We start from the raw sequence: 9,280 nt of genomic DNA, 5'->3' as shown, positions 1-9,280 counted from the left end.
CAACATTCATGTATTCATCATTGTCTCGTATGTTTTTTATTTGTCTCAACTTTAAACTAATAGGATAAAGATTAGACCTTTTCACCCATTCACTAATGTAAAATCAGAATTCTCTCAGTTATAATGATATCAGAGTAGTAATTTATTGGAATTCAAAATTAACTAAAAAAATATGTCTCACTCTAGTAGAGCGACATCATCATCCATACTAATAAAAAAGCAAATTTCATCCAATAAGTCATCATTTGTTGGATTGAGAGACGTTGAAAGGGTAAATGATTGCGAGATGAGCTCAACTTCTGATGATGTATTTGATGTTTTGAGGTTCTCAGAGGGTCTATCCAAGAATCATACAATCCATGTGATTTGTGGCACCCTGAACGTCATCTTCCATGTCTCGATTTCTTATATCATCATCATCATCATTCAATTCCGAGTCCGCTAAAATGACAACTAATTTTGTTCTAAAATCTGTCATATAATCCTATTAAAGTAATATCAGAGTTAAATAATGATACAACATAGAATAAATATAATGATACACAACGGAAAAATACTTGTGGAGTGTCAGACAAAATATCTCTTGTGAAGTATTCCATAAAATATACCATCCACATACCACAAGATAATCTGCATGATTACTAAACTTAAATCTACTCAATATTTTTTTATCAATTCTATCGATATTTGTATTAAAATACTTTTAAAATCATCAAATGATCATGACTGTAATAAGCTGTGATGAAAAAAAACTCACCCACGCAGGTGAATTGGACATGCCCTATAATAAATAATCGATGATAATTCTTTTTCGAAAATGTTAACGCCCAGACGTGTGGGCATTAGTCAACTCGTCCACACGCCTCCATCACTGTCCAGTAACTTCTGCACGAATGTTGGTATGAATTAGCTGATTTTGTGTGCCACGTAGGACAACTCGCGTGTGTGGTGTGTGAGAGAGGTCGCCCACACATCCGTTTTACCACACGGAGGGGCCGATGTGTGGGCGTTTAGCAGTTCGCCTACACACCAGTTTTTCAGTCACGCACAAGGGCTGGTGTGTGGGCATTTGCCATCTCGCCCACACACCCGCCTCCTCTCCCACACCCAAGCTGCCAGTTGCCATGCGTTTTGCAGTGTACATGGCAACTGCCCTAGTATGATTGCAAGCAGATGGCATCTCTCTCTTTTTTTACCCGAACATGTCAATTGCCATATGTTTTGCATGGTACATGGCAAACTGCCCTAACGTGCACGTAAGCAGATGGAAACTCTTTCTTTTTAAATGGCAACTGCCCTGGCGTGCTTGTGAGCACATGTCAACTCTCTCTTTTACCCGAACATGTTTTTTGCCATGCCTTCTTTTGTAGCGCTACATGGCAACTGCCTAGTGTTAGTAGGTGGCAACTCCTAAAGTTTTGAAATCATGGCAACTGCAGTAGACCAGACCACACATGACAACAGTTGTAGTTATTCAAAAAATAGCAATCTGGAACTTTGACCTGAGATGGCAACTGCAGTTGAGCAAACATGGCAACTGTAGTTGTCCGACATGGCAACCGTAGTTCAGCGACATGGAAACTGCACTTAAACGAACATGACGAGGGTCCGGCCCATGGAAACTGTGGGGCGCGCGGTAAAGTGTCACGTGGGGCGTGCGGGACCATGAGGTACGAGGCCTGACGTACCGGGCGTATGTGTGTTATCTATTTCGCCCACACGCACGTGTGTAAGAGGGACCGGGAGGAAAAAAAGAGGCGTGTGGGCGCTAATTGTTTTGCCCACACACAGACGTGTGAGCTGGTCCTCTTAGGCACCACACAAAACATGTGGGCAGATTTCTTAACGCCCACATGTGTGGCAATTATTGGCGTCCTTCTTTTTTTATGGACAATGCCGCACCCACTCACAATCCCTCCCTGGTCACTGCCTAATAGAAGTATTATTAGTAAGAAGTAGTAGTATTAAAAAAACTCAGTCGGCTAAAAAAACTCAGTCAACCTTCCTCAGTCCCCTCACATTTCTTATCTTCCCCATTCTTCCCTTCCTACCTCCTCCTCTGTTGCCACACGCTAGGTCCCCCATCCACAGCCGGCACTCTCTGGTGGGCGCCCCTCCCATTCGTCACCATTGTCGGCGGACACATAGGCCCATGCTCTTCCCTGCCCCGCCCCTTCTTCATATCCGATCCCCGAAGTGCTCGAGGAGGCGCTCGAGCTCGGCATGCTCGCCGGCGACACCGGGGTCCTCCCTCCTCCTGATGCACTCTCCGTCGCCGCCATGAGCGTCTCCACCTTCTCCCGCGCGCCGTGAATCCTCCCTCCCCCCTGCTCGAGACGCCATCAAGGTCCGGTTCCAACTCTTCTTCTCCCCTCGATCCGGATGCTCTGCTCTCCGACACCATCTTTTTGCTTGTTCGATTCAGTCTGGAGCAGGAGCAGCTGCTGCTCGCGACCTCTAGTTCCTTCTTTCCATGGATGTGCTGCTGCTCGGGGCCCTCCCTATGCTTCTCCTCGCTCGTACGGGTCCAGGTTAGTCTCTCCAACCCCGCCGCCTGCTCGTCCCCGTCAAATCGGTGCGTAGCCTCACTGTGTGCAATGTTCATCGCCTAGGGTTAGCTGCTCAGGGGACATGGTGTGTTCCGTTTGGCGCTGCCTTCGCGGCCGCCGCCGTTGTTGTGTCTCGTGTGTCGCGGCAGCCAATGGGTCGGGAAGGTCTGAGACTGGAGGTCCCTGCTCGCCAACTCACAGACAGTTGTTCTCCGACCAGTTAAAAATGAGTAAGCTTTCTTCCAAGCCTATGATTTTCCTTTCATCCTCTTAGTTGGTGCCTTTGTTGATGATGCAGCCCTGAATGGTTCAGATTTTTTGAAGGAGAAGGAGGTGCCGAAAGGGGATGGGAGCAACAAGTCTGAATCGAAGAGTATGTTTTGATTCTGAGATGCATTGTACAGTATTTTTATTGTTCTAAGAAATCCATGTAGTTGTCTATGGAGCATTTCCTTGAAGTGATGGTTGGGTATATTTGTTTACTAATTCAAACTTCCAGATTACCTTAGTCGGCAACTCCAAATATTTCTTAGATGTCTTACCGCAAGCATTGTACTGCAAAAATATATATACTAAACGGGTTCATGATAGATCAACCAAATCTCCTTGATGCTCTCACCTATTAGGATAGGTACATGAAAAGAAGGATATGCTAAATCTGCTTAGTCCCAACAAACAATCATTCAAATGCACCATTTTACGCTCTGGAAGCAGGAAGTGCAACTTCTTTAGTCTTTAGAATTAGAATGGATCAGGTGTACTCCAGATGTTTTCAGTTTTAAATAATTATGCACACAAGAGTGCATTGCGAAATAGCAATAAAAAGTTGGATTTTGACTGGTACCGAAAAGGATTAGACCTCCGTAGAAACAATTCGCTGCTGCTGACTCAGACAGAGTTGTGCTGCACCACGTTGATCTCGTCGTCATTGAAGTCGTTGATGGACATGCCCATATCTTGCCGCCTGCATGGCATGTGTAGTGACCATATGGACATGAAGCTGATCCTATTGCTCAAAGGATACATATTATCTTTATGTGTTTCCTGAACTGGTCGGATTAGCAGTGATGTTTGCATCTCCTCCCTCTTCCTACTCGACCACCACTTTCTTCTAGGAACTGATAGCATGTCCTGCCATGAGGAATTTGAAGCGGTCAGAAGACATAAGAGCCGGGTCCTAAACTATGTTAAGGCCATGCTAATGTGTAAGAGTTTGCGGGTGACATCCTCCATGGCAATCATATTCCCTCCAACATCCTTCAGGCCATGGCGACCAGGTAATGCTAACAGCTCAGTTGGATAAAGGTTCCTTATGTTTTGCGATTTAGTCGAGTTGGGTTACTCTATTGTGTGCCTCACGTCGGGGTTGAGTAGAGTTAATCTTGCCTATGCTAGTGCTAGCCTGCTGGATTTGGGTGATATCCAAAGATACATTTAAACTTGCAAACAAATTTCCTTAGAGGGGAATTATAACATGCAAGCACTATAAGTTCAGTGTATTATTATTAGTACTGCATAGCAAATTAGCAATCCAGTTCATTCATAAATAAGATTTCAACACACCATTGGTATAAAATATCGTACATAGTTCCGAGGTCTACATGCCTCGCCTGATCCTGAATTTGACCCATAAATATATTTCAGAGACACAACTGTAAATATATTAAGTAAGAGCAGAGGTGACTGTTGCTGCTGTTTTGCCGGCAAGAGGGCATGCATCTGTGCATACAGCAGCCACGGACTAAGCATTCCTTCACCAGTAGTAAGGTGTTCTTACCCTTGCATTCTTTGTCCCCAAATAAGAAATAAGAGGACTCTCTCCTGCCGCCATAGGGGGTCATCTGCCCATGTGATTCTCCACCGCATTATGGTCTTATCAAACGATGGTGAAGTCGGACTAATAACTAACCATAGTGGTGAGGTCTTTGCGGTGCATTCCTGGGCCTAGCGAGTCGAGCACCTGGATACACTGCACCTTGGTATTTTTAACTGCTAGGTACCAATAAAGTCTTCAATGTTTATTCATGCAACAGCTAGAACGAATATCTGAAAATAGGCATTTTTTTAGTTTAGGTCCCATCTATACAAACATCCGTCCTCGATTGAATTAATAGTAATATGTACGGAACTGAGGCTCACCATATCATGTTCCAAATAAGTTGTAGCTCTCTTTAATACCCATCTTGGTGCGTCATCCTGTATGGAGCTAAATTCCTTATCTTAGAGATGCATGCATTCTCTAAGAACAAAATTCATGTATTCATCAGTATTTGCTATGGGAGTATTGCGCCCAAGTTGGTACGATTCAAAAGCTACATCTTGATGTGTCATCATGTATGAATCATTTGTCTGGTCATTGCCCAGGATAGAAAACCATAAGATTAGTAGAGCATAACAATGTAGGTATTGTAGTAGACGTAGGATCGACAAAAGTAATTTGCAGGTTTTTAGTGTTTTGAGTACCATGTTCAACAGAGCCTCTCTTATCATTATCCGGCGTATTTTTCAAGTTGATTTGAGCTAGTAAAAGGCTGCATACCTGAACAAAGGAAAGAGAACCCGAATGTACGGTCAAATAAACATTGTCGACACAGTTGCAACATAATTAAGGCCCTATTCGGTACCACTCCGCTCCACAACTCCAGGAGCGGAGTTGGCGGAGCTGCAGTTCAAAACGACCGAGCTGCACTTCCCCCGCTCCGCAGATTCCGGGAGCGGGCGACTACCGAACAGGGCCTAAATCGACGAACGAACCATCTTCAATTGTGCAACATGGGTCACGTATTCTGCTGAGTTGGGGTACCTTAACCCCTGAAATTTGGACGTTAGGCCCTGCATTCATCATTTTTCAACATAGAAACCTTTAATGAGATGTGAAACGAACGGCTTATAGCATTCTGCTGTGCAACTATTTATTTTTTAGAACTCTGTTGTCAAAATTCTAATCCTGACTAATGTTGCAACAGGTCAAAGAAGTCGAACCTGAAGAAGTGCAGGGAAGAATTATGGTTGCGTGTGGCTGACTGGTTCAGGGGAATTTCAGGGCGGGCGCGGCGGCACGGGTGCCGGAGCAGGCTCCTAGGCACTGGCGATCTGTCGGACGGATATTAGAAACGAAGGTGAGGCTGTATCTTGTTAGGTGGGTCTTCATTGGCCGTCGAAATCATACCTGGCCAATCTGATGGGGCTGCCTACTGCTCCAGAACTCATGCAGATGATGCATAATAATCTTGTTGTAGCCTGGCCGATCCGTGAATATTTGATTGTAGGTGAAGGAGGAGCGGCCGCCCACTCGACGGTGCGGTGTAGGGCGGCGAGGGAGGCCGGCAGGGAGGCCTCGATGCGGTGCAGGACGGCGAGGGAACCGTCCAGCGAGGCGACGATGCGATGCAGGGATCCAGGCCGCCGTGCAGGGAGGCGACATGACTGCTGAGCTTCGTCTGGGGCGGTGGCGAGGAAAGGCAGGGAGTGGGGCCAGGGACACGATTAGGTCCGATTTCCTTTTTTTGCGAGTTGGTTAGATGGTTAGATTAGCGTGATTTGAGGGGCTGCGGATGCGGGACGGAGAGTTTCATATTTTCCTCTTGTGGAGTATGGTCAGTCTATTGAAACTGCTAAGCGCACACCAGATCTTGAATAAATTAATGATGACTGTTGGATTGGGTCGTGTGGGCTTCATCCTGTGGTGCTGATGTATCTGTGTACGTTTTGCGGGGTGCACGTAACAAAGTTCTTGTTTGATTGTTTAATAGTAGTGGAGATGTAGTGGAGCAGCACACATTAAGACGAGGGCAGTGTGGTGCATTAATCCTCACCTGTACCTAGTAAATGTGATGACACTATAATACCTCACTTTCCAACTTCAACGACGCTGGATTGAGAGAGATGGTGGTGCAAGCTTCAAATGCAGTTAACATTCCCAACCTGTGCCTAGTAAATGAGGTCTGCTCCTAGTAAATGAGTTGGGTCACGTTTGTCAAGCATGTGGCCCCTTATGCATTGATTGTTTTGTGGAATACAGATTCAATACTGCAAGGAGGAATATTCAATATACGTGATATGCACTGCTTATGGTATGAATACGATACAAATCTGAGACAAATGGATGGTGAGATAAAGACTTCGCGTGGCGCCATATTCACCTATGCATTTTTGATACAATGACTACTAATAAATACTAAATTGTTTACCTTTAGAAGTGTAAAAAAACATAGATTTATAATTGAAAACAATATCTTTAGGATTTTCATGAAAATTATTTGTATTATATTAATTTTGATTATTTTTTGTCTAAAAAATAATGGTCAAAGATACACTACTAGAAAATACCTTATAGGTAGATGCCAAGCAGTAGCGATAGGTAAGTGACCGGCGTTGATGTTAAGTAGTAGTAGCGTGGGTCAGTAACCCACACTACAGGCACATGGTAGTAGTAGCGAGGGTGGCCACAACAAGCGCTGCGTCTAAGTGTGCCCCAAGATACGCCAAGTCGAGCCATAGTAGCAACGCGGGTCATATAACCCGCGCTACAAGTAACATGCTAACTGTAGCGTGAGCCCTATAGCCCACGTTGCCACTACTCTTACATAGGCCAGCTGGTGGGCCCAATTTAACATCAGCGCCGGTTAAAGGCCCGCGCTACAACTTAGCAGTAGCGTGGTCCACGTACCCGCGCTACGGCTAAGCTCACCTTATCCCCTACCTAATCGTCCATTTCCTAATCTCTCATCACTCTCACTCTCACTCTCTCGCACTCTCCTCTCTCCTCGGCGTCGCCGCCTCCCGCCGCCACCACCGCGGTCGGCCACCGACTCTCCCGCTCCTCCTCCACCGAGGTAGCTCCTCCCTCCTCCCTCCACCTCCCTCCCTCCCTCCTCCCTCCCTCCTCCCTCTATTCTTCTAGAATGTAGGTTTTTTAATAGAATAGTTTTTTTGAATGGAATATAATATAGAATGTAGATTTTGAATAGAGTATAAAACTAGTAGATTTTGAATGGAATACAATAGAATGTAGATTTTTTTTAATGGAATAGAAAATTTTCTGTAAATGTACGTCTTTTGAATAGAATAGAAAATTACTAAACGTAGGCCTTTTGAATAGAGTAGAAAACTAGTAAATGTAGGTCATCAAAATTATGCTTGCCAAATTTAGAGAGAGAGATACTTTCAATCTAGGTCATCAAAGTTATGTTTGCCAAAGTTTGTATGAGGTCCTTTCAATGTTGATATTTTGTGCTATTTGGACATGTGTATGTGTATGAACATGTTGATTCTGAATTGATGTGTATGTGGTACCAAAGATGGCCACATATGTCTCTTTCTATTGCAGGGAAACTCTGAATGGCCCATATTTTGCCGGAATGTTGATTCATTTCCGTTCCGGCAAATTTTAGGTGCTCGATACGTCCTGTTTTTGGCAAAGGTCATACCGATTTGTTTTGTGGATTTCAGCAAGACTTGTGCTATAAATTAGGAAATATCAAGTGCCCGTGATTTGCGGGAATAGTAATTAAATGATATTCCGGCTAAACATAGGCCATTTTTTATGTCATTGCTCGATATATGTAACGAGTTGACTTTCAGTCTATTGGGGCTCCTTGTGTGACGGTCGATATATGAGAGGGGAAGAATTCCGCCTGTCGTCGTGGGGGTCGCTTCTCCTTCTTGTTTTTTTGCTAGACCTTCTTAATGCACTAGGGAAGGAGGAGTAGCAACCATCACCGACGGTCGAAAAATCAGTAAGGCGGAGTCCATCATATATGAGAGAGGAAGAATCCCGACTGTTGTCGTGGGGATCACTTCTCCTTGTTCTCCTTGTGCTAGATCTTTGTAATGCACTAGGGGAAGGAGGAGTAGTGACCATCACCGATGGTCGATATATGAGAGAGGAAGAATCCCAACCATTGTCGTCGGGGTGTCTTCTCCTCCGTTCCCGTGTGCTAGACATTTTGGTGTAATGCAGTCGGGAACGAAGGGAGGAGTGACCATCACCAATGGTCGAATATATGAGAGAGGGAGTACCCACCATATACACCAAGTGAGATGTGAGTTTTCAAGGAAGACTCGACAGACCGAAAGTTAACGCGTGCTGAATAGTGATCTGTGTGTCTACTTCCTGGTAATTGTTATCAATTTTTAATCTTTGAATCATGAACACAAGACATGTCTTAGATGATAGGATCCCTGAGTGCGATTACTGCAGCGACAACCAGGGTATATGTGCGACATGCCTCACCTGGAAAATGATAGGTTCTTCCCCATCAAGCTAGATGAGACCTTCAAAGTTTTTACGGTCCGTACTGATGATAAGTATTTTTTTCATAATGAAGCATTACTTGTGCTTTTTTTTGCTTCAATGCATAATTTCCATTTTTTACAATTTGAGTAGTGCATCCCCTACCATGCAAGACGGTATGTCTTAGTGAAGCTCAGTTTTGAAGATAGTAAAAATATGGAGACGGAGATATCTCACCTTAGGACATCCTCGATCTTTTAATTGGTATTAGAGCCTCCTCTCTCTTTGTCTGGCTTAACCGCCTAGAGAGTAAGGATGTCGACTAGGGGAATAGGATTCTCTGACACTCTTAGTTTTGATGGCACAAAGTTTGATGTTTGGGTTATTCGCATGCTTAATCATTTTTGGGCCATTGACCCGTGTTTAGAGTGAATTTTAGATATGTGGGTTTCTCCTCTGAAGGATCCTCAAAGATTATCTATAGAGGGTGAGAAAA

The 9,280-nt window shown here is 44.4% G+C and overlaps 2 long non-coding RNA genes across 11 annotated transcripts; one reads left to right on the top strand and one right to left on the bottom strand.

Moving 5' to 3' along the window:
* Positions 1 to 2,019: 2,019 nt before the first annotated feature.
* Positions 2,020 to 6,227, top strand: LOC123072305 (uncharacterized). 10 transcript variants are annotated; one of them, XR_006434994.1, is made up of 6 exons: positions 2,024 to 2,531; positions 2,613 to 2,779; positions 2,863 to 2,922; positions 3,665 to 3,826; positions 5,516 to 5,668; positions 5,819 to 6,227. It is a non-coding gene; the product is annotated as an uncharacterized lncRNA (long non-coding RNA). The 10 variants fall into 10 exon arrangements; XR_006434990.1 differs by lacking the exon at positions 3,665 to 3,826 and having other exon boundaries at positions 2,028 to 2,347; positions 2,426 to 2,531; XR_006434998.1 differs by having other exon boundaries at positions 2,020 to 2,531; positions 2,863 to 3,826; positions 5,789 to 6,227.
* Positions 5,285 to 5,900, bottom strand: LOC123072306 (uncharacterized). Its single transcript, XR_006434999.1, has 3 exons — positions 5,719 to 5,900; positions 5,532 to 5,642; positions 5,285 to 5,381 (listed from the first exon to the last, which is right to left on the bottom strand). It is a non-coding gene; the product is annotated as an uncharacterized lncRNA (long non-coding RNA).
* Positions 6,228 to 9,280: the final 3,053 nt, after the last annotated feature.

Source organism: Triticum aestivum, chromosome 3B, assembly GCF_018294505.1.
Source record: "Triticum aestivum cultivar Chinese Spring chromosome 3B, IWGSC CS RefSeq v2.1, whole genome shotgun sequence".
Classification (NCBI taxonomy): Eukaryota; Viridiplantae; Streptophyta; class Magnoliopsida; order Poales; family Poaceae; genus Triticum; species Triticum aestivum.
This window is presented reverse-complemented; position numbering and strand designations above follow the sequence as displayed.